This window comes from Hydra vulgaris, chromosome 08 (assembly GCF_038396675.1).
Source record: "Hydra vulgaris chromosome 08, alternate assembly HydraT2T_AEP".
Lineage (NCBI taxonomy): Eukaryota > Metazoa > Cnidaria > Hydrozoa > Anthoathecata > Hydridae > Hydra > Hydra vulgaris.
Genome location: NC_088927.1, coordinates 57,685,856 through 57,708,994, shown reverse-complemented (window position 1 = coordinate 57,708,994; position 23,139 = coordinate 57,685,856). Strand labels below are relative to the sequence as shown.

Below are 23,139 nucleotides of genomic sequence, written 5' to 3'. Positions count from 1 at the left end.
CCTGCATCATTTTAGCCCGCATTTTTTGCGCGTACTTGAAAACCATTTTGCGAATCGAGTTAGGTGATTTTGGTAATACATAATCTCGAGCGCCTCTAGACAAAAAGAAATTTCTCAAATCAATAGACGTACAGAAAACTTTGAATGCCATATTATCTAAGGCACACATTTGTGATGCAATTGCAGAAGGTGATTCATCTTTTTTGTTGAATGAATAATTTGTAATCATCATTTTTGGTGCGCTGCTTTCTGGTTCTTCGATTTGCGCGACAACCCGTTCACGGTTAGCACGGATCCTGATACTGCCTACCTAGCTGACCCAAGAACACTTTGTTATACAGAAAGATAGCGTACACATTAAGGTACCCTGTGATGCAAATTTTGAAATCTTTTAATTTTGTCCGCGGAAAAAAAAACTTAATTTGAATGTTCAAATTGAGTAAAATTTCAAATTGAGTAAAATTTTGACTTCAAAGTGCGCCAATAAAAACAATTGTAGAATATGAACCACTATATAATTTGATAAAAATTGGTGCAAATGTAGCCTATAGCCACACCAAACTCTTGACAAAATTTCAGTCTAATTGGTTGACTGGTTTAGGATTTATAGCAGTTTTAGTTTAAATTTTGTCAGTTTTTTGCTAGTTATACCTCAAAGCGTTACCGATTACTTTTATGGGGCCTTCCAGAACCAAAATGGCTATTTTTATTGTTCATAAGATTTCTTTGAAGCCAACGATTTTCTTTTTTGTATAAATGTATCATAATTTCGTCCACATTGTTTTAGTTTTTTCTTCAACTTTGAAATAAATATAACTAAAGCAACCTTTACTTTATTTAAGTTTTCTTTGCGAATTTCTTCAGTATTTTTTATTTCGTTAAGTAAATTCTTCCATAATCTTAATATATCCACTCCTAATTCACGTACATTTTTAAAGAACGATTTATTATTCGAAAAGAATGTTTGAAAATGCTTAACTGAACAACTTTATTATTTCCTTTAATATTAAGTTAACTTAGTAATATAGTGTTTTTACATGATGTAACAATGTGAAAATTGCTAAAGCCATAACAAAATAAATTTTTAAACAGTGTAAAGTAAAAAAATATATAGTGTAATTTAAAATGTTTCTGATATATTAGTTTTATTATATTGATGGTTCTTAAAACTAATAACAATGAAAAGATTAGATCTTATCCCAAATAAACGTGAATTAGGAGTGGATAAATTAAGATTATGGAAGAATTTACTTAACGAAATAAAAAATACTGAAGAAATTCGCAAAGAAAACTTAAATAAAGTAAAGGTTGCTTTAGTTATATTTATTTCAAAGGTGAAGAAAAAACTAAAACAATGTGGACGAAATTATGATACATTTATACAAAAAAGAAAATCGTTGGCTTCAAAGAAATCTTATGAACAATAAAAATAGCCATTTTGGTTCTGGAAGGCCCCATAAACAATGGAGTGTTCTTGAAGAGCGAAGCAAAAAAATAAAAATAAAAGAACTTGCCACTGAACATCATTAAGTTTTATTTTTAGCTTCTGCAAAAAGTGCAAATGCTGCTGAAGAAAAAAAAAAGCCTCTATTTTAAAAAACAATATTTTTAATGTTTTAGAGAGGTTAGAAAAAGTTTATGAAACTTTGCTTAAAACCTTTCCATTAATATGAGTGTAGAGGAAGCTCTTGCGTTAAAAATGAACACTAATCTTAGCGATAAACAATATCAAATGATCAAAAACTCAGCTCTTGTACACAATGTACATATTTATCCTACCTTGCACGATACTTTCGAGGAAAAATTGAAATGCTATCCTGAGAATATACACTTTTCTGAAATTTCTGCAAAGTGTTCTTTTTAAAGCATGTTAGATCACACTGTGAGTAGAATAACTGAAATGATTGATATGCCTAATTGTGGTCAAGGTAACAAAATATTTGGAGTTTTATATGAAAGATTGGTTTTGATGGAGCATCAAGCCAAAGTATTTATAAACAGAAATACGAGACAAGCAACACAAGTATAGAACTTAAAGTGAAGAAAATCTTTTTAGTACAGCTTTTGTGCCTCTATTGCTCAAAGTATAAGATGGCGAAATTTGGAACAATGGAAATCCTTCAAGTTGTCACTTTTGTAGACCTTTTCATCTACAATATAAAAAAGAAAGTCCAATTTTATCCAGAGAAGAAGAATCAGATCTAAAAAATCAAAAAAATACCTTAAAGACGTTTTGCAAAGTTTTTGATCTTGCAAGAAGAAAGGTGACCTTTAATATCAGCAATAGAGTTGATCTTACAATGTTTGATAATAAAGTAGTTAACGCACTTACAGAGACAAAATCCACTCAATCCTGCAATGTGTGCAATGCTAAACCCAACGAAATGAACAATATTGGTTTATTAAAAGCAAAAACTGAGAATGAGTCAGCCTTGGGGCTAGGAATTTTAGCTTTGCATTGCTGGATAAAATGCTTGGAATTTATTCTTCATTTGAGTTATAAAGTTGAAATTAAAAAGTATAAGCCAAAAACAATTGAGGAAAAATTATCTATAGACTTAAAAAAAAAAAGATTCAGATACTCTTCAGAGAACGGTTAAGCCTTTATGTTGACATGCCTAAAACTGGGTCTGGAAATACCAATGACGGCAATACTGCCAGAAGAGCATTTAAAAATAATGACGTTTTTTCTGAAATTACTAAAGCTGATTGTGATATAACTGAAAGATTGCATAATATTCTCATAACCATATTTTGTTGATATCCTATTAATATCAATGAATTAGATTTATAGTGCACTGAAACAGCTAAACGTATAGTGAGTTTGTACGACTGGTATGTTATGCCTCCTACTGTACATAAACTGCTACAACATAGTTCTTCTATATCACATTAAATACCTTTGCCATTCGGGGTATATTCGGAAGATGCATCGGAGTGTTTAAATAAACAGATAAGAAATTCTAGACTTAAGCACGTGGCAAAAATATCAAGGTTAAACACAATGATGAATCAGATGCGCTACCTTCTAGTAAGATCAGATCCAAAAGTATCTAGCATATCTTTTAGAAAACATAAGAGCTATCGAGGAAAACCGTTACCAAATGAAGTTATTAAATTAATTGTAATGTAAATAATAAAATAAATGTAACAAAATAGAGTTTTTTTTCTCTATATATCAACATCCTTTAAAAACCTTTTTTTTTTTAAATATTAAGAATATATCAAGATAATGTGTTTGTCTTAAAGATTCTAAAACTTGAAGAAAATTTTTTTTGTGCGCGTATAGTCACCTTTAACGCGCGTTATACGCGTCGAAGCTGCGCGTAAATAAAAAGTTTATCAACAAATTTGAAATCTTTGACCCAAAAAATATTATTTCGATATATAACATTATTTATTTACAATTTATGTCAAATTTTATCTAATTTTTGCCGTTTTTTGATCGTCCTGAGTCACTTTGCTCCGGTTCGATGAGCTCGTTCAATTTCTATTCCATTTAGTCCCAACTTCTTTGCTAAAAATAATTTATCTTTATCCTTAGTTTTATTCCATGTTTCTTTAACACTTTCTGGTAATCCGTCTATTCTTAAATTGTTTCTTCCCGATCTATCTTTAAACTAAACATCGTACTAACCAATTTTTCTTTTTTGTGATATTTTGGTCTAATTTGTATAAACCATCATCAGACACGGCTGTTTCAAACCGAGCTTAACGGCTTCTTGTTATTTTTTGAAAATATTGACTTAAGGGGTGTTACTAAAACTTCTATAACTTTTAAAATATTAAAGATAATTTTGTTTTGTAAAAAGAATAAAAGCACCAATAAAATGTTTCATCTTACGACATTTAATGCATTAGTAAAAAAACTTCTTTAAGTTTAAAAAAAACGCGACAAATGATGAAGTTGGCTGAATTCAAGTAATTTGCTGTTACTTTTTATCAAAAAAAAATCAGAAAAATTTATTTCTGATAGTTATTCTCAAATATACCCATTGTTTGACCATTATAAAAACAAAAAAATCTTACTTAATTGTTTAAGGATAGCTAAAACAGACTTTATTGAGGTCTGAAAGCAAACCGCACTTTTCGCTAAGTTATGAAAAATGTAGTTAAAAGGATGATTAGCTGTTAAAAGAGTACATTTTTAAACCTAGGAGTTCTCGTTTTAGAAACTTATTTTCCTAAGCCAATAAATTCATTGCATTGCAAAATAAAGCCAGATTTCGATTTTGGAATATGTAGTCAAAACATTTAAAGCTTAAGCATTTATTTTTTTCTGTGCATACAGTTCTAATAATATGGTGTTAAGTTGTTAATAAATAAACACTCACCAAGTCTAATAAAATAATTCATGACCAAATTTGAGTTTAAGTTTTTGAATTAACCTCGCTTTTGGTAGTATAATTATTTTATAGCACTTGAATCTATAGTCTCTTCTCTCAGTAAATAAAGTGTTTGAATATACAAATAGCTAATTGAATTTTTTTGAAAATTTGTTTTTATTCCCATTAAAAACTGTTTTATAATCAGTTGGTTTACTGATAGGTTCTTTAAGTAGTTAACTATCTTTGTACATCCAATTGATTCATACTCATGCTAAACCAGAAAAACAATTGCTCCACTCAAAATTTTGATAACGTTTACAAATTCTTAATTTATTGAACTAAATTTTTACACCAACTTGATATGAGATTTATATTCCATTCTTTAACCAGCGAGGAGGTATGTAGAGCAGAGGTACTGCAAAGGTAGAACTAACTTCTGGTGATAAACATCAAATGGATATGTAATATATCTATAAAAAAATGTTACATATAATGAAGGACAATACATTTTTTAAATTAAATACACAAACATACAAGATCATACCCAACCAACATACCAGTTGCTCTGATCACAAGTTAATATATAAAAGCTAGATTTTTACATACATTTGATGCAAGACTAGTATTTCATTCTTTAACCTGAGCAAAGGTATTGCATAGGTATAAATAACTTCTGAAGATAGGAACAAAATGGGCACCTACCTAATATATAAAATCAATATATTAAAAAATAATATTTTAAACTAACATTACACAAATATTAGAACAGAATAAAATTATCTTATATAAATTAAAGATCTCATATAATTTATCTTACTTGTAAATAGTTTTTTTTGTTGTTGTTGTTGTTTTTAATTTTTTAAATATTTTAACTAAATTTGATGACCACAAACAAGACAAAGACCTTGTCTATAAAATGAACTTTCGCCACGCTCACAACACACTTTCTCACCTTAGAGGCTTGAAGCTTCCTATCAGCTTTGCTGTGCAATTCAAAGCGTTTTAAAACAAGATGTTTATGTTTTAAAAGTGGTTTTAATTTGGATTGTGTAGAGTAAGATTGTTATCCTTGCCAGTAAAGCAGTGTTTCTAAGTTGTAGTGTTACTTGACAGCATTTTTTGCTAAATGGTCTCAACTTCTATTAATTATTTTTTACACTTGAACTAAGAAACTTATAACTAAGTTTGAATCTTAAATATTATAATTATTATAATTAATTATCAAAATCAAAATGAAAAAAATTAGTTAAACTACATATCTTTATTCTTTATTATTTTTTAAGTTACTAACTTGTAAACAACATGGACTTTTTGTATTTTTTGTAACTAACTTGTAAACAACATAGACAAATCACTTTCTAAATCTGAACAAGCTAATAATCGAAGGAATATAAAAGCAAGTTTAGATCGTCTAGCTGCAGCATGCCTGCCTAACTTAGAATAAGGTTTAATATTTCCAAACTTAATGTAAGTATATTTTTTACTAACTATTGGCTTTTTAACTGATATATTCTGTGGATTACTTAATTTAAACCCACAAAATAATTCAGAGGAACCAATGTTGTCGTAGTCTAAATAAGAATCAACCACAACTAAATCCTTATCGCTACTAGCAAAACATTTGCAAATTTGGCAACTGTTCTGGCTTAAATCATAATTTTTGCAATTTTTTTTTCAATATTAATTTTTTTTAGCAATCTTACATTTTTGGCACGAGCAGATGCAAATTTACGCTGTGCTGTTTTAATTTTTTTTTAAAAAAAAGTTGGAACTGCTCCTCCTGTTTTAGCCTAATACTCATAGTCTCTAATTGAGAACTTAATGAGTTACAATGTGTGTTGAGAGCCCTATTTTTAGAATTTAAATCTGTAATTTCAGCTTCCAACTTAAATACTTGCATTTTAAATTTTTCTATTTGCTCCATACTTGTTTTATTTTCAGAAGTTAATTGATCAATTTGATTCAGTAGCTCCTGACTGTTATTTAAAGTGAAAAAGTCATCTGCATCTGCTGATTTTTTTTTTTTTTTGGGTGGAGCTTGCGACAGTTGCATTTTAAAAAATTTTTCGTTTTTTATAGCTTTAAAATTTTTTTTATATTTCTTTTTTTGGCGTGTTAACTTTAGGCACATTTTATCAAACTCGTCATTACTAGGCATATCAAAATCAATTGGCAAAAAAAAACTCATAAAACTAAATAAATCACCTCTCATTTTAAAGACTGTCATTAAAATGGAAATGACATTGTTACTGATCTTATCTGTCCTAATTAATCGCTTAACAAAAGGAAAGTTACACCTATCTTCCCAACCATTTTTCCATCCAATATGTTGTTTTAGAATTTCCCTCTCAGTTGAATACACTGTTATCAAAATAATATTGACTTATTAATAAATATAATAAAAACAAATAAAATAATATTATTTAACAAATATATGCACTAGATAAAAGTGGATTTAACAACTTATCTGATATTAGTTTGATAATCCAAAGAGAAAAATTCCGCGTAACTTTGTTTACTTTTATACTTCAAAAATTGACTCGCCGAAACAGTTGTTTGAAGAATATTCGTTAATAAATAGTTTGGGACGTAACGCATAAAGGTTACGTCATCGCAAAAAAGCGTCAACACAAATGTACACCTAAAACTAACAAGATTAGTTGTAAAACATGACATTTTTGAAAACATATTTCATAACATAGCTGAAGGCACGTAAAATAATTTTTTTATTTTCATTTGCATAAAAGGTTGAAATTTCATTAACTTACGTCATCCATCAAAAAAGTTACGTTTTGCATTTAAAAACGATCAATTAAAAAATATAAATGCTTTAAAAACAGTCTTTTTGTAAAAAATTCTTTAGGATGACGCAGGAATCTGATAGAATGGACATTTAGGGTTAAGTGTTCCAAATTTCAAATATCAAGCACAAAGCTATGTTATGAAATCTTAGTTGGCCCAACTCATGTTTTCCGGAAAATATACGAAAATTAAAAAAGTGGTTCTAAATTATTTAAAATATTTTGGCAATATTTATTTTTATACCAATTAATGTAAATATTTATTTAACAAGGAAAGATAGATCTTTTATATTTTTTTAATTGCAAGATGAAAGCATTTATATAAAAAAGTTACTATTAATTTAAAGTTTGTGAATTTTTATACTTTTTATGCGGAAATACTTTTTTTTTTGATAAACTCATGACGTCACGCTCGTTTTTATATTGAGTGAAACAGCCACGTAACCAAAACAAACGCAAAAACCAAAACAGGTAACATCATTAAATACGCAAAGAAAAGCATATATATGCACATAATTTATATATGCAAATCCGTGGGGATTCGGTTGTTTTGCCGAAAAATGCAAATTTTGAATTTGTCATACATACAGTTAAATTTTATTTATATCTAAATATAAATAAAATTTAACTCGTACCATAGCTACAGTTAAAATGGATAAAGTTTTTATTAAAAAAAGCGTACCAATTGAACATAGAAGGACATATGATTTCATAAATGTATTTCAATACAGTCTTGGTTTAAATTTTATTATGTATTTTCAATACAGAATAAATGTAATGAAACCTTTGAGCTATTTTCTTTAAATTTTTCAAAGAGTTTCCACAATTTTTCCACCATAAAATAGGACTTTCTTTTTCCATAACAAGAGGGAGTTTTAAATACTCTTCAATCTCCACGTTGATCTTTTGCACATTAGAGTGTGATATTTTAAACCTTTTGCTATCTTTAGTAATTGAAAAATTGGAGTCACATTCATTTATAGTTGTCAGTTTGGAAACTAGCTGAAATCATTCATTAAGTTTTGGTTACGCTGGTTTCACAAACACTTCATTTGTGTCACTTACTGTGGGTTCTTCACAATCAGAATCAGAGGATTCAAGTTCTAAATTATGTTGCTGCGATTCTTGCATCTGCTTATATAGACAATTTTTTATTACATTCTCATCTTCTTTTTGATACATTAATTTATGTCTAGGGTTACAAAAAGTGGAAAGACATAAATACTTATCATGTAAAAGTATACTCAGTCTTTTGTCTACGGAGTCTTTCAACTGCTCAACTAAAGTATTTATACTTAAAAATGTCTCATAAACTAATGCTTGATTAAAAAATACTTTAAGAGCCATAATCGAAGGAATAACATCTGATAAAAATGCCTCATGTTTGCTGAGATTTAACAGGTAAAGTTTTAAATGGTTCTAAAATATGAAAAACTTTATCTAATAAGCCCCATTGGAATGAATTTAATGTTGATTGGGTAGCATGATCAGCTGTATAAGTTGCCAAAGGAACTCTTTGATCAATCACCCTTTCAATAATGTTGTAGGAACTATTCCATCTTGTAGTAACATTTTGTATTAACCTATGCTTATTTGTACCAAGTTGTACCTAAATTGCTTCTAATTTTGCTGCTGCTGTTGGTGAATGATGAAAATGTGTTGCCAGTCGTCTGCAACAAACTAAAATTTCTTTCACAGATTGTTGCGACAACATTAAGTTATGTGTACATAACTGTTATGTATGTATACAACATGGAAATGACTTAAAACCACGGTCTCTAACGCCACCATATTGGCAGCATTATCTCGTAAAACAATGTGAAGTTTTGTGTGTGGAATTTCAAAACTTAGCAAACCTTTATGTAAATACTCACTTACATTTTTTCCTGTGTTACTTTCTGGAAAATGCATGACTCTGAGTACTGCTCTCTGTTGGGAAAATTCATTATTGAGCCAGTGTGCTTATGAAAGCAACATTTAAACTATTTGCTGTCCAAGTATCAGTTGTAAGGGAGATATAACTGGCAGAAGATATATTACTTTTGATTAAATTAAACAGATTACCATATATTTGTGGAACAATTTTTTCACTAAAGTAACTCCTACTGGGTATTTGGTATTTAGTGCATATCACTTCAATTAGATTTCTAAAACCAAGATCTTCTACAATTGTGTATGGTTGAATATCCAATGCCATCATTTCTCCAATGCAAATGTGAATCTTGATTGCTCTATGGTCATTAATATTTCACAACCTTTTTTTATTAATACTCTCTACTAATGTTAATTGTTTTTTTTATTTCCGAATCACTTGATATAGAAACAGGCAATGTTTCGATAATTTTTTTTCTATCAGACTCTTTTTCAGCCAATACATACTCCACAAGGTGCTTTTTTTTTAATTGGCGCCTAATTACACTAGTGATAAATGTCTTTGGACAATTTCCACCTCTAGAGAGTATTACTTTGCATAGTAGGCAGATAAAAAAACGAATGTCTTTCTTAGAAACTTTAAAGTATTTCCACACAGTACTTTTAAAATAAATTTTTTTCAGAAGACATTGTTTTATACTTTTACAAGATTAAAATATTTTTCTAAATTATAAAAAAGGAGTTCGACCGAAAATAAAGCATTTTAAACTTAAACTGTAAATATATCTTAAAATATAACCAACATGTTACATATTTTGTTATTTTGTCCAATACGTTACAGGTTATACATTTGTTTATATTACCTAACTTTAATAATTGTATTAATTATTTTTTTCAAAAAAAAAATCGTTAACCTTTTTATTTACACTACAAATATTAGTATTTATTTTCTTTACACCACAAACAATCATCCAATAATAAATTAACTTTTCAAAGTTACTTTATAATTTTTCAAACAAAATTTATAAACCCTTACTAATGTTTTAACAAATTTTTAATAACACAATAAAATTTTAAATGTTTAATAACACAATTTTTCAAAACCAATGTTTTTTTTTTCAAAAATAGTAAAGGTTCGGTTGCCGAACCGTTGTGTGTTCGGTAAAATTTCATAGCCGAACGTTCGGACTCCGTGATCGGCCAAAAACCGGGTTCGGCGCATCCCTAATAAATATGAAAAGTTTCATAAAAATTAGATGTGTTTAAGTTCTAAGGAATCTTTGCCTTCAAAAGCTTCGTTTTAAAAAAACCTTCCCGCGACAAGTTTTTTAATGAAAAGTGGTCTCAAGATATGGATAATATATAAACGAAGCAATACAAAGCTTAGTACTTTCTATATATCGTTGGAAGGAGGTTGAATAACTCTAAATGATGCAAAAAACCTTGTATCTTATGAAACTTTCCATATTTATTAGGGATGCGCCGAACCCGGTTTTTGGCCGAACACCGAGTCCGAACGTTCGGCCATGAAATATTACCGAACACCGAACGGTTCGGCAACCGAACCTTTACTATTTTTGAAAAAAAAAACATTGGTTTTGAAAAATTGTGTTATTAAACATTTAAAATTTTATTGTGTTATTAAAAATTTGTTAAAACATTAGTAAGGGTTTATAAATTTTGTTCTCTTATATCTTTTCGCTTGTTTAACCATGCGAAAAGATATAAGAGAGCAAGTTTTATAAAAGTTATGTGTTTTATGTCAAACGTCAAATGTTTTTTGTTAAGCCGTGGATTTGCTAACTCTGGTAGGAAATGATGTTTTTAGAAAGCATATTGGACTCTTAATAGGTAAAATATTTAACAGTAACAAATTAAAAATAAACATTTACATTTTTCATGGATATTGTTTCCTCTGGCGATGATTTCCAGGCCAACTGTATTGCTTTTGTTATTATTTTTATTTCTTTGTCATTGTCTTAGTACAGAACACTGAGTAAATCAGGATCAGGCCTTTCGTTGTTTTTGAGTGCCTGGAGAAGAAAAACGTCGTTGAAAATAAGATGATTTTCCCATGGTGAACATAAGTTTGAATAAATTTTAAAACTTGAAATTGATAATGCATAAATATCAGTATACACTGAAATTTTTGGATTTCGGTCTGGTGCCACATAGCAAACTGTTAATCCTTTTAAATAGTTGTTAAAATTGGATGTGATTGTATTTTTTATTGTGGTCATATCACCAAAATCTGATATTTTTATTGTAAAATTTTTGATAGAGCCACTTACCAACATATTACTTGGCTTAATGTCTCAATCAAAGATGTTTTTTTCATGGAGATACATTATACCGTTGCACGCTCTAGTTAAATACAAAGTTTGTTCCTTTAAATTGAAATAATCATTGCCGTTAAAAATATTAACAAGCTCCTTTAAAGAATAGACATGAGTGTCGTGGACTTTCACACAGAATACTTCCAAACATAGAGCTGACGGTCTAAGACTATAACCAATAATGTTATCTATATTTGTCTGTTCAAATTGCTTCAGTTCATTTCATACTGTTAAAGTTCGTTTTTTTGCAAACTGTATCTTGAATACTTTTACCCCTAATTACTCTCCTTTAATAGATGATTTATATACTTTGGCAGCACTGCCTTCATCGATTAATTTTGAGAAATTTAAAGTCAATTCAGAGATCTCCAGATGTAGAACTAATCTTTCCAAATCATTAATTTTAAAAGAAAAAAGACTCATCTTTTTAACAAATTATTTACAATTAGAGATATGAATAATTTTAGGCTGCAGATCAGACAGCTGTTGCACAATCCAGATATCTAAAGAAAAAAAATCATTTTTATTTTTGTCACATATTTAAAAACTCTTCCATAATTTATTTCTAAAGTCTTCCGTTAATGTTATTTTGCGTATATTTTGATAGCATATAAAAGTGTAAACGCTTTACTGTAAATCAGTGTAACTCCTCTGTGTAGTTACAGTATATTTCATTAGTCAGGGTTACCAATAATTAAAATAAGGAGAAGTAGAGAGAATTTTTTTAAAATATAATTAGAATTACGGAGAAATTCATAACTTTTTATAAAAAATCTTTCATTTTAAATAAATAGCAAAGTGCCAAATGATATAGTATATATTTGCGTATATCACCAGGGTGTAAGCTAGCCTAACTGGACCGTCTTGGCCACTAAATTTTCTATGGGCTCTATGCCCTGATTTTTGTTGCGTAGTGGTAATACGACAATTTCAATAATTATTCCAAAAATTTTGTAAAAATTATATTCCGGGCTAACACCCTGGCAACATAAATTTTTATACGATTTCAAATCAACAAAGATTTATTTGCTTAGAATTAGTAATACAATCACTTTAATAAAATTTTCTAGAAGATAAAAAGACAATAAAGAAAAATCTTTTTAAGGTTATTTAAGGACTTAGGAAAGATATAATAAATAGAGGCCTTTATATTGGTCAGGTGTATACTAATGAGTGCAGAAGCATATTTTAGCCTAAAAGGCCTTAACTACCCTTCAATTATTGAAATCCGAAACCCCAGCTGCATAACCCTTGAGAGTTTTTCACAATCTCAAAGTACCTACAGTGGCGGACTGTTTAAATATGTTTTACCGGCCAGACAATTAATTAGGAGCATCCCGACCATGCATGTTACATAACAATATAATCTGTGCGATGTCTACTTACTTTTTTAACAGCACGTTATGCATATGCTACACAAAACATGAAATTACAGTAGGATTGACAAATTACCAAACAGGAATTTATATAAAATATTCAGGGCCCATGTTTGATTTTCTAAATTAATTGAAGGAACCATTATTGGTTAAATAAATTTAAATTCTTAGGGAAATTAGGGGCAAAACGCTCTAACCATTGCACAACAGATTCTTTTATTAAAAAATATGCCGTGCACATTTTTCCCTCGTCAAAAAGGTTAACTTTTACTTAAATTTAGAAATAGATAGAATTTTAAAAGTAATTTTATTTTATAACAACATTTTACAGCCTATAAATGACCTAATTTGTGCAATATTAGCTAAAAAACTGTTTTTTTTTTAACTTTTACCCCCTGCTTTAAACTTGATCATGAAAAATAAGAAAAAGAAAGATACCAGTTTTTAATAACGTTACAGCTTATAAAAGGCCTAATTTATGCAATATTGACTAAATATCAACAATTTTAAATTATTATTACCCCCTAAAAATGTAGTATCAAACTTGATCTTTTAGGTTTTCTTTTATTCATGAAGAATCAGAATAAGATTGACTAATAACAGCCATTAATAACATTTTACAGTATTTAAAAAGTATAATTTGGGCAAAAATGGCTAAAAATATACCATTTTAAATTATTTTTACCCCCTAAAAATAAATAACATTAAATTTTATCTTTGAAGTTCACTTTTGTTTTAATTATGAGAAATTGTGAGAAAAATTAAAAGAAATTATGAGAAAAAATTATGAGAAAAATTTAATTCTGAGAAAAGTAAAAGATGGTCAGATTACAGTCACTAATAACATTTTCCAACCTATAAAAGACCTAATTTAGTTTTTAAACTTCAAAAGTTTGGAAACATGTATCATTAACCAATTTCCCACCCACCCTCTTTTTAACCCCTCCCCCTCCGCCCTCCCGCCACACACACACCTTTAGTATTGCAGGCGTGTAGTGCAGTGGGTAGCGCACTTGTCTCAGACTCCAGCGATCCGGGGTTCGAAACCCACCTCTGGGCAAGTTTTTCTATATCGGTTAAGAAGGAGGCATGAACTTCTTATTAATTGCGCTTATCTGCGGTGTTCTGTAACAAGACCGTAAAGGGTTGCTTAGGGCACCTAAAACAAACTTAAAAAAAAAAAAAAAGTATATTTGAAAAAGATTGAACCTTAAAATAAAAAAATTTCCTAGTACAAGTACGTTTGCTAGATTTCTTATTTAAAAAATAAATTTGATTTCTTATTTAACTTAATAAATTTGTTAATAATTTAAACTTAATTTTAACAGCATTTATAACAAGCATTATACAACTTTAACATTAATATTCATATTTTGCTTTTTGCTTATTAGCGAAATAAATTGTATAACTATTTTTGTACAGTTTTTAAATATATTTGCGATATTTAAATGTATTTTTTAAATGGGATTTTAGGAAAAGTTTTTACGAATTTCTCGGAGACATAAGGGTACGCTGATTTAATAACGTTGAAAAAACCTTTGTTTTTGAATATTAACCAATTAAAATATATATTGTTAAAAGGTGTGCTTTTAATAAACGTTACGTTGTACATATTTTTAATGATTATCAGTTGTTTGAAGTACTTTAAACTTGTATTTTAAACTTTTTAAAAAGTACAATTCCAAATTACTCAAATTGTTTTTTTATAAGAAACTAGTTACATTCCCCAAAAAATTGTAAGAAACTATTAGTACTGCGTTACCTATGGATAAGAAAATTATTTTAGTTTAAGCTCAAGGCAGTGTGGTGGCTAGGTCTAGATCTAGCACCTTCTTTCTATAGAGAGAAGGTTCCCCCTCCCTCTTCCATTAAAAATTCGTTCAGGCCCCAAGTTTTTAAAAAACCTTCTATAATACTTCGTATTACTTTAAAAAAAAAAAGTAACTAAATTTTGTAAAGGACACTCTAAAATTTTAAATAAACCCCTATAATAGCCGCGGCCTGACTCTAGGATTTTTACTTACATTTTTTTTACAACGTATAATTATTATAGATTATTATAGAATCATTATAAAATTATATAGATCTAGTACCTTCTCTCTTAGAGAGGTTCTAGGTCTAGCACCTTCTTTTCTATAGAGAAAAGGTTCCCCCTCCCTCTTCCATTAAAAATTCGTTCAGGCCCCAAGTTTTTTAAAAAACTTTTATAATACTTCGAACTACTTTAAAAAAAAAAAAAAAACTAAATTTTGTTAAGGGCCCTCTAAAATTTTAAATAAACCCCTATGATAGCCGCCTCCTGACTCTAGGATTTTTACTTACATATTTTTTACTTACCGTTTATCTCTATTTACATCTACTTTAAATGTGCAATATATCCTCTTAAATCTTTGAATCGTTAATATTTTGTATATTTTAGCTTTTCTGTTTGTGGTAACAGAAAAGCTAAAACTTCCTTACACAAATACACAATTTAGCTATAGCTTTATTATAGACCTTTTTTTGAAAGTTCTGTTTTTGTTACCTATTTAAAAAACGAGTAATGTTGTTGATTATGAAAGTATGTTATTATATTATGTAATGTAGTTAGTTAGTTTTTTAAAGTGTGCTGTCTTTTTAGTCGCAGAATTGCTGAGAAGTAAGCTTTTTCCATAAATTGCAGTTTGCATATATTTTTCAATTTATATAACCTATTACTATCCATTTGTTATTTATATATCAGTGGTTCATCTAATAGGTTAGCTTAAAATAACTTTAAATAAGTTTAATAAATTAAATATTAAATATTCTACTTTAGTATCTGTCATCATTAATGATATATAAAATAATATAATGCGTATTTTTTGTTGAAGTTTTGCGAAGTTTTTTTTTTATTTACAACTAACTAGGGTTTCTCATTTCCCGTAAATTTAGCAACCCGGGATTCCCGGTGTGTAACTTATTTATCCCGGAATTTACCGGGATTTGCCGGCATTATTTTTAATATAATATCAAGCGGTTTAATTTGTCACTTAATCGTAAACGAACTTTTCCCATAAATAGACTCGCGGCAAAAAAAGCTCATTCTGATTCAATTGATGTCGGATTGATGGTCATTAATGTGGAGTATATTCTTTCTAAACTTTCGCTACGCTTTCCAGTTGCCTTAAAAAGTTTGATTTCTTTTGTGAGGCTTTTTAAATTGCTAATGTCTTCTAGAGCTGCTTTTTGCTTTTTTCAAATATTTGCATCCAATTTTTGTTCAAGTGTCAAAATATTTTTGCCTAAAAAATTTGGGAGCAACAGGTTAAGGTATTGACGGGTGAAAAACCATGCTTTTTTAACACGACTCATTACAACTATTTCATTATTTGATGAACTAGTCCTAGCATCCTCTATGCACAACCAGGTATAATTTTTTTTCGCTGCTTTTAATGCATGTTTGACGGTAAGAGTAGTTTGTAGTTGATATTTAATTCCTGATTATAGCTAATTGGGTTGTTTGAAAATTTTAGTAGTCCAATTAAATTGGTATTTCTGCGTTCTTTAATTCTCTGCTGAACAGATTGAAGCAGTTTATTTGCTATCAAATTTTTTTTTCTCCGCCAAATCGTCTAAGATGAATATCATTAAACCTTCTGCGCCAAGTAGAGTAGCATTACTTTTACCATGTCTTTCTATTCCAACTTTTATCGATTGCCGAGAAATTGTTATGGCGTTCATAATTGCATATTCATCTTCGGAGATATTCAGAACTTCTTTTAAATCGATCATTGCTTTTAGTATACATGTTTTTAGTTAAAGCAATCTTTCTGGCATTGCAACAAGTCAATTCTACTTTGTTTTGACATCTAATATCAGCTTTAGTACTTTATGAAACATAGATTTTACGTTGATTTGTAAAACGTCATTTTTAAAAGGTGATTTGCGGATCATTCGTACCACTTTTTGAACCATCTGAATTGTTAAGGCTATATTTACGCTATTTTGTAAATCATCAATAAACGTAATGCCTGTTGAGCTGTATGACTCATCACTACAGTCAAATACATCATCAAACTAATCGTAAACTGCGATTCAAATTCAATATATTTTGCTGATGAGTTTGACTTTTTGTAAAGAATATCACATACTGCCAAATTAAGTCCGTGGGCATAACACAGCTGATGTTCAATACCACTTAGCCGTCCAAATTTTTTCATTACGGATGCTCCGCCAGTGACACTAGCTATGATGTGCTTTTTAATTGATAAATTGAAATCTGACAGTTTATTTTCAACCAGATCAACAACTTCTTCTACAGGAAGTGATCCAGCTATCGTAGTCATTCCCAGGTTTCAAAACTTTGTTAATAAGTGTAAATTTACGTTTAAATAACGTCAGTTTTTTAAACACGTATTCATCTAACGATAAAGAAATTGCGATTCGCTAGATATTTCTTTTGTCAACTCTAAAACCACAGTTTTTTTGGCTAAATCATATTATTTTTTTATCATACTCATAACATGGGATGGATTTTTTGGTTATAAAATGCCTTTTTCAGACAATGATTATTTAATGAATTCACTTTTTGTTATGGCATTTATTGAGAAGCCACCCACCGTTACTAGCTTTGACACAATGTCCTCGATAATCTGCTGCTTAACAAATTATGTGATTTTCTTTTGTACAATTTTAATTTCCGAACCAGTATCTTCATGTTGACACTTCATATTTAAATTTAAATCTTTATGTGCGTTTTTTGAATGACAAAGGAGCCCGCTTGTCCAAAATTCCTTTTAACATTAACTTTACGTTGCACTTTTTTCAAATTGCAGATTTGCAAGATTTTCTTTAAAAAAATACTACCATGCTTTCGATCCACTTACAATTGACATGATATAACTAAATTGAATCGTAAAACAACTAAAGGTAAAGTTATAAATATTTTTTACGTATATATATGCTATCTTACGTATGACTTAAATGTCTTCGTTTGCCGTTTTTTAAATACAAAAATTATTAAATATTTCAATAATTCAATACAGAAAAAGTTTAACTTTTCAATAATTTAGAAGTTCAAAAATCAAACTTACTGTTTTTGTCGCAGGAAATCTTTTCTTTTTTTCCCTCATATTTTATAATAACGAGAAAAAAGAAAACTTCGCATTTTAAATTGCAATGCATTCCTTGAATTAAATAGTTTAAGATAGTTTCAATAACATTTCTTGTTGTGCTAGGTTTTAATATAAGATATGAACACATAAAACACAACTAAATGCGATAATATTTTTCTTATTTTTGGTCGAATTAGTTCAAACAGTTATCATATGTAAAGTTAATAAAAATTATGTTTCGGGATAAAAGAGTGATATCCCTGGAAATCCCACTGCCACTTTTAACCTCGGGTTCCCGGGAAAACGGGATTCCGTTTGAGAAACCCTACAACTAACCTCCCGTTTACGGAAATAAACGTGATATGCTCGATATATTCAAAATTAAATATTTGATTTAAATGTGTGCAATGCTCATTTTACTTTTATTAAGGTTTGATAATTTTCAATTGGCTTTAAGTGCTTTATAGATAAATGCGATACCTTGAGTTTATTAAATAAAGAATATCATAAAACCTGGGAAAGAAACGTCGTGAACACATGAAATTAAACTTTTTTAATCTTGTTTTTCCTAAGCGCGCTTTCCCTAAGGAAAAGTAGGTTTATTAAAAATTTTTGTTTGCTGAATTTTTCAGCCATATTTTTAAAAATATTATATTTAATATATATAGTATTTCATATACCGCTTTCCTGACAATATTTTAACATTAACATTTTATAGTGTTATTACAAAATACAGTTACAGTCAAAATACTTTGTCGTAATAAATGTATAACTTATTATAATAAATGTTCGTAAGTTCTGCTATAATAAGTCTTGTTTATTTTTAAAATTTTAATAGAAATTATACAAAATTGATATTTTTACATTTTTTCATTTAGAATATGTTAAAGTTACCACATAACAAGATCTTTACAAAGTGTTACATCTTCATTATGACACATTTAATATCATATTGCTATTAATCAATTTTATCATCATACCACCACTTTAATTTTTTTTTCCTAATAATATATATATATATACATTCAAGCGAGATGGTAACTAAAATTTGCCCCCTCGTTTGTCGAGGGGACAAATTTAAAGGGTTCAAAAAATTTTAAAAGAAACTACTTGTTTACAAACTCTTTAACGGACGCTAAAACGGACACGGACCATTGGACCTGCTCAATCTGGGAAGCTTTTGTCTCTCTCCCGTCGTTGTAATGTTGTCGCAAAAAATTTTCTTTTCTACAAATACTATCATAATCACTGCTCAAAGGAGCTACTATCTCTAGTTCCATCAACTAAAACTCATTCTCGCTATTTAGCAAAGTCTAAAGCACTAATTATTTCAGATACTCTTTTTATGAATTCAAAAAAGGAGCATAGGGTTACACTAATTTAGATCGATTAGAGGAAAAAAGTACAACATACTAATTAAAAACACTAACATATTATTTCAAATTTAATACACAGTATAATTAATTTATCACAAAACAGTCAGAACAAACAATGTTTATACTTTTAGCTACTTTCTTAGCTCAGTTTTTAATTGATCGTTAATATCTTTCACGTTAATACCGGTACCTTAAAACAAATTTCTAATTTTACTTTAACTAGTCTCACAAGTTTAACCTGTTATATTTTGGTAACTTATAGATTTTATTTTGTCGAAAAAAATTTTTTCAACAAATCAAACCAATCGCCTTAAGGGGGAAAGTCCCTCAAAATTTAGGAATTTTTTGAATTTTTTTTTTATTGCTAACTGAAAAATAAAATTGTTAGGAAATTAAATGGTCAAAACAGTTTTTAAAAAGCAAAACTTTTTGTTAAATAAATTACGTTTTTGTATGGTCATCTATGTGTCATTCTTCCCTAGCAACGTCCCTGGTTACATGAAAATTATAAATAAAACACATTCTGGACCACTTTATTTCTTCAGATTTGTTAGAAATGCAAGCTTTAAAATCATATTTCAAAACCTCCTATTTGAAAATCCCTGCCATATGTAGGTATGATTTTAAGTCATCTTTTTAAGCTAAAAAACTGTAATTGAGTTAAAATGAACAAATCTATAATAGCAAAATGTGATGAAAGTGTTACTGATAGAGTAAAATTTTCTACTAAACGTCTAGAAATTTCTAGAAAACGTAAAAGTTCTTTTTATGGAATGAGAAAGCAAGAAAATAATGTAAATATTGGTTTAATGGTGTTACCGCAGCATTGTCCATAACAAATGGGAAGATTTTAGATGTTGAACCATTATCTAGAAAATGTAAAATATGTGAAAAAATTCAAAATACAGCTAATTCAAACCAGCAACCAGCAGAAAAAAAAGAACACATTTGCAATAAAAACTATGAAGGATCAGCTGGTGGGATGGAAACTGCTGGTGCGATAAAGATATTTAATCGCTCTCTAGAGAAATATAACTTGCGATACACAGAATACTTAGGTGATGGTGATAGCAAAAGCTACACTACTGTCAAAGGAACATACAAGGATGTTCAAATAATTAAACTGGATTGTATTGGGCATTTTCAAAAGCGTCTTGGATCTCGTTGTCGACAATTAAAAAAACAAGTCAAGGGCTTAAATGGTAAAGGTCGTTTAACAAATGCTTTAATTGATCGTCTGCAAAATTATTTTGGAATTGCTATTAGGAAAAATTCTGGAAATCTTGAAGGTATGAGATCATCTGCTTTAGCAAGTTTATTTCATGTAGCATCTTCCAGAAAAAATAATTGGCATTACCCGCATTGTCCCACAGGTACAGACAGTTGGTGTAAATACAATCGTGATAAAGCTAATGGTACGAATGAGTATAAACCAGGACTTGGTCTTCCTATGGATATTGTACTTAGATTGAAGCCTATATATGTAGAACTAACTTCAGATGCTTACTTGAATCGATTACTTCATGGAAAAACACAGAACCAGAATGAAAGCTTCAACGCAATGATATGGTCCAGAATACCAAAGTCCAAATATGTTTCGCTTACACAACTAAAATTTGGACTTTACGATGCTATTGGAGTCTTTAATATAGGATTAAAGTCTAGTATCCTTGTATTTGAAAAACTTTGTATGATACCAGGACAGCATACCATTTCTGGATGCAATTACTTGAACCAGAGAAGAGTCAGCCTGTCAGTATATAAAAACAAAGACACGATCAAGAAACGAAGAATGATTTTAAGAGGCCGCAAACATAAAAAATCTGACAAATTTGAACAGAAAGAAGGAAGTATGTATGGGGCTGGTGTTTATGATTAAAAATTATCAACAATATGCTGTTTTATATTATATTTCTTTTATTACTGTTAATTTATAATGTTTTTCATCCGAACTTTCTCTTATTTGTCATTTTTCTCAGAACGCGGGTTTTTAACCTCCCGGCAGAAGTATCTTGAAAACCGCTTGACCAATTTATATGAAATTTTTAGGATATGTTCCTCTCATAAAGATGTATACAATAAGCAGACAACATTTTTTAAACGTTTTTTAAAACAGAAAAAAAATTAGAAAACGTTTATAATTTTTGAGCTTAAAATGGTAGTAAGAGTTAAACATGGCTACCACCTGAAAGAAAAGTTGTTAGCAAAAACTGTCTGCTTATTGCGTAGATCTATCTTTCATCAATAAACTGGGAAAAAATTACCTATTAATGCCTTTCTGATCGACTGAAATCTTTGCCAGGGTGAAGGAGCTAATTTCCCTTTTTCCTTAGTTACCAAGTTACCTTAACAACAGGGTGCTATATTTTATGATAGAATCTTTTGATTACTATTATAGTTTTGTTTAAAATATATAACAACTTTGTAAATGCTTTACTTTAGAAAATAATTTTTTGAGGGATCTTCCCCCCTAAAAAAAAGCGTATTAAAAAAATTGTTATGAAGCAAAAACTAAAAGTGTGTCATGGTGCCCCACTCTCCCCTACATTGTTTCCGAAATAATGCTAAAAATAATTAAAATCTAAATAGACACACAACATTATTACCATTTATATAACAAAAGTTATTACTATTAACATGAAAGATACAATATAGTAATGACATAATAATATACAATATAGTAGTAACACAATATAGTAATAACATGAACATTAATCGTAAACTTTGCTAAACAATGTAAACAAACTTGCGATGCGGCCGGTTATCACTTACTTTAACTGTATTGAAGTCATTTTTTTCCATAAACTGCTGGGTAATAATCAATAAAGTAAATTTCAAGTCATGAAAGTTTACAAAATTAAAACCATATTTTAACAGTTTAGCAAGGTAAACTAAAATAATGGCGCTGAGTCGAACGTTTTAAAAGGTAGAACTAAAAAATAGAAAAAAGATAAATTTAATAAAATAAATATTTAAATTTGTATAAAACATAATGCTCTTAATTAAAATATAAAAAATACAGTACATCAAAAAGTAAAATCATAAATATTTTTTAAATATAAAAACGGATAAAATCCTATTTACTAATTGAAGGTGTTAAGGTTACTAAAGAGAGAGAAAAAAAAAAAAAGTATATTCAGAATCAAAATTTTGAAATATTATTTTATACTAAAAGATCTAATTAAAATAATTTTACTTTCATAGTTTTAATTTATTTTATTTCATAAGTTTTATAAAATATAAATAAGAAAAAAATCATTTTAAACTAAAAAAATATTTAAAAAAAGTAATACTAACATTTCACTTTTTTTTTCAATCAAATTAATTCAATTAAACTGATATGTTGGAAGAACAACTACTTGTAATATTTATACTTATTCTTAGTCTTATATTTATAACATAATCCTGTTCATTGCTTGTTTACAATTGAGGAAGGACTAACCTTTGGAATTTTAACAACACACCTTTTGTTCAGAAAAAAGGTAACTGTATTGTATTTCAAAAAAAAAAAAAGATTTTGTTACTAATATGGCCCAGACACTAAGTATTAAATAAACTAATTATATATGGAGTTAAAAATTTAAAACAACTTAAAAAGCATTAAACATAAAATATTAAAAGTTAACTTACAAATTAACAAATAAAAAAAAACTTGTTAAAGAAAATGAATAATAAAAAAAAAAAAGAATGGTTAACAATTTTTATCTGTAAAATTTAAGTGCAAATAAGTCTATAACTTTTTCAACATTAGGTTCTATCTCTTGGTGAATATGCAATAAAGCAAGACTGTTCATTCTCTTAGTTGACATAGTACTTCGTGTGTAGTTTTTTATTCGTCTCATAGCTGAAAACGATCTTTCACACGCAGAAGAGCATACAGGCAATGTTTCTAGAATGCGAAGACAAACTCTTAAATTTGCAAATTGATTGTTAGGAAGACTTTTTAAAGTACTTGAAATATTATCTGGTAAGCAA

The 23,139-nt window shown here is 28.7% G+C and overlaps 1 long non-coding RNA gene across 1 annotated transcript; it reads right to left on the bottom strand.

Moving 5' to 3' along the window:
* Positions 1-4,483: 4,483 nt before the first annotated feature.
* Positions 4,484-5,109, bottom strand: LOC136084009 (uncharacterized). The gene is made up of 2 exons (XR_010640280.1): positions 4,873-5,109; positions 4,484-4,798 (listed from the first exon to the last, which is right to left on the bottom strand). It is a non-coding gene; the product is annotated as an uncharacterized LOC136084009 (long non-coding RNA).
* Between the last annotated feature and the right edge of the window lie 18,030 nt (positions 5,110-23,139).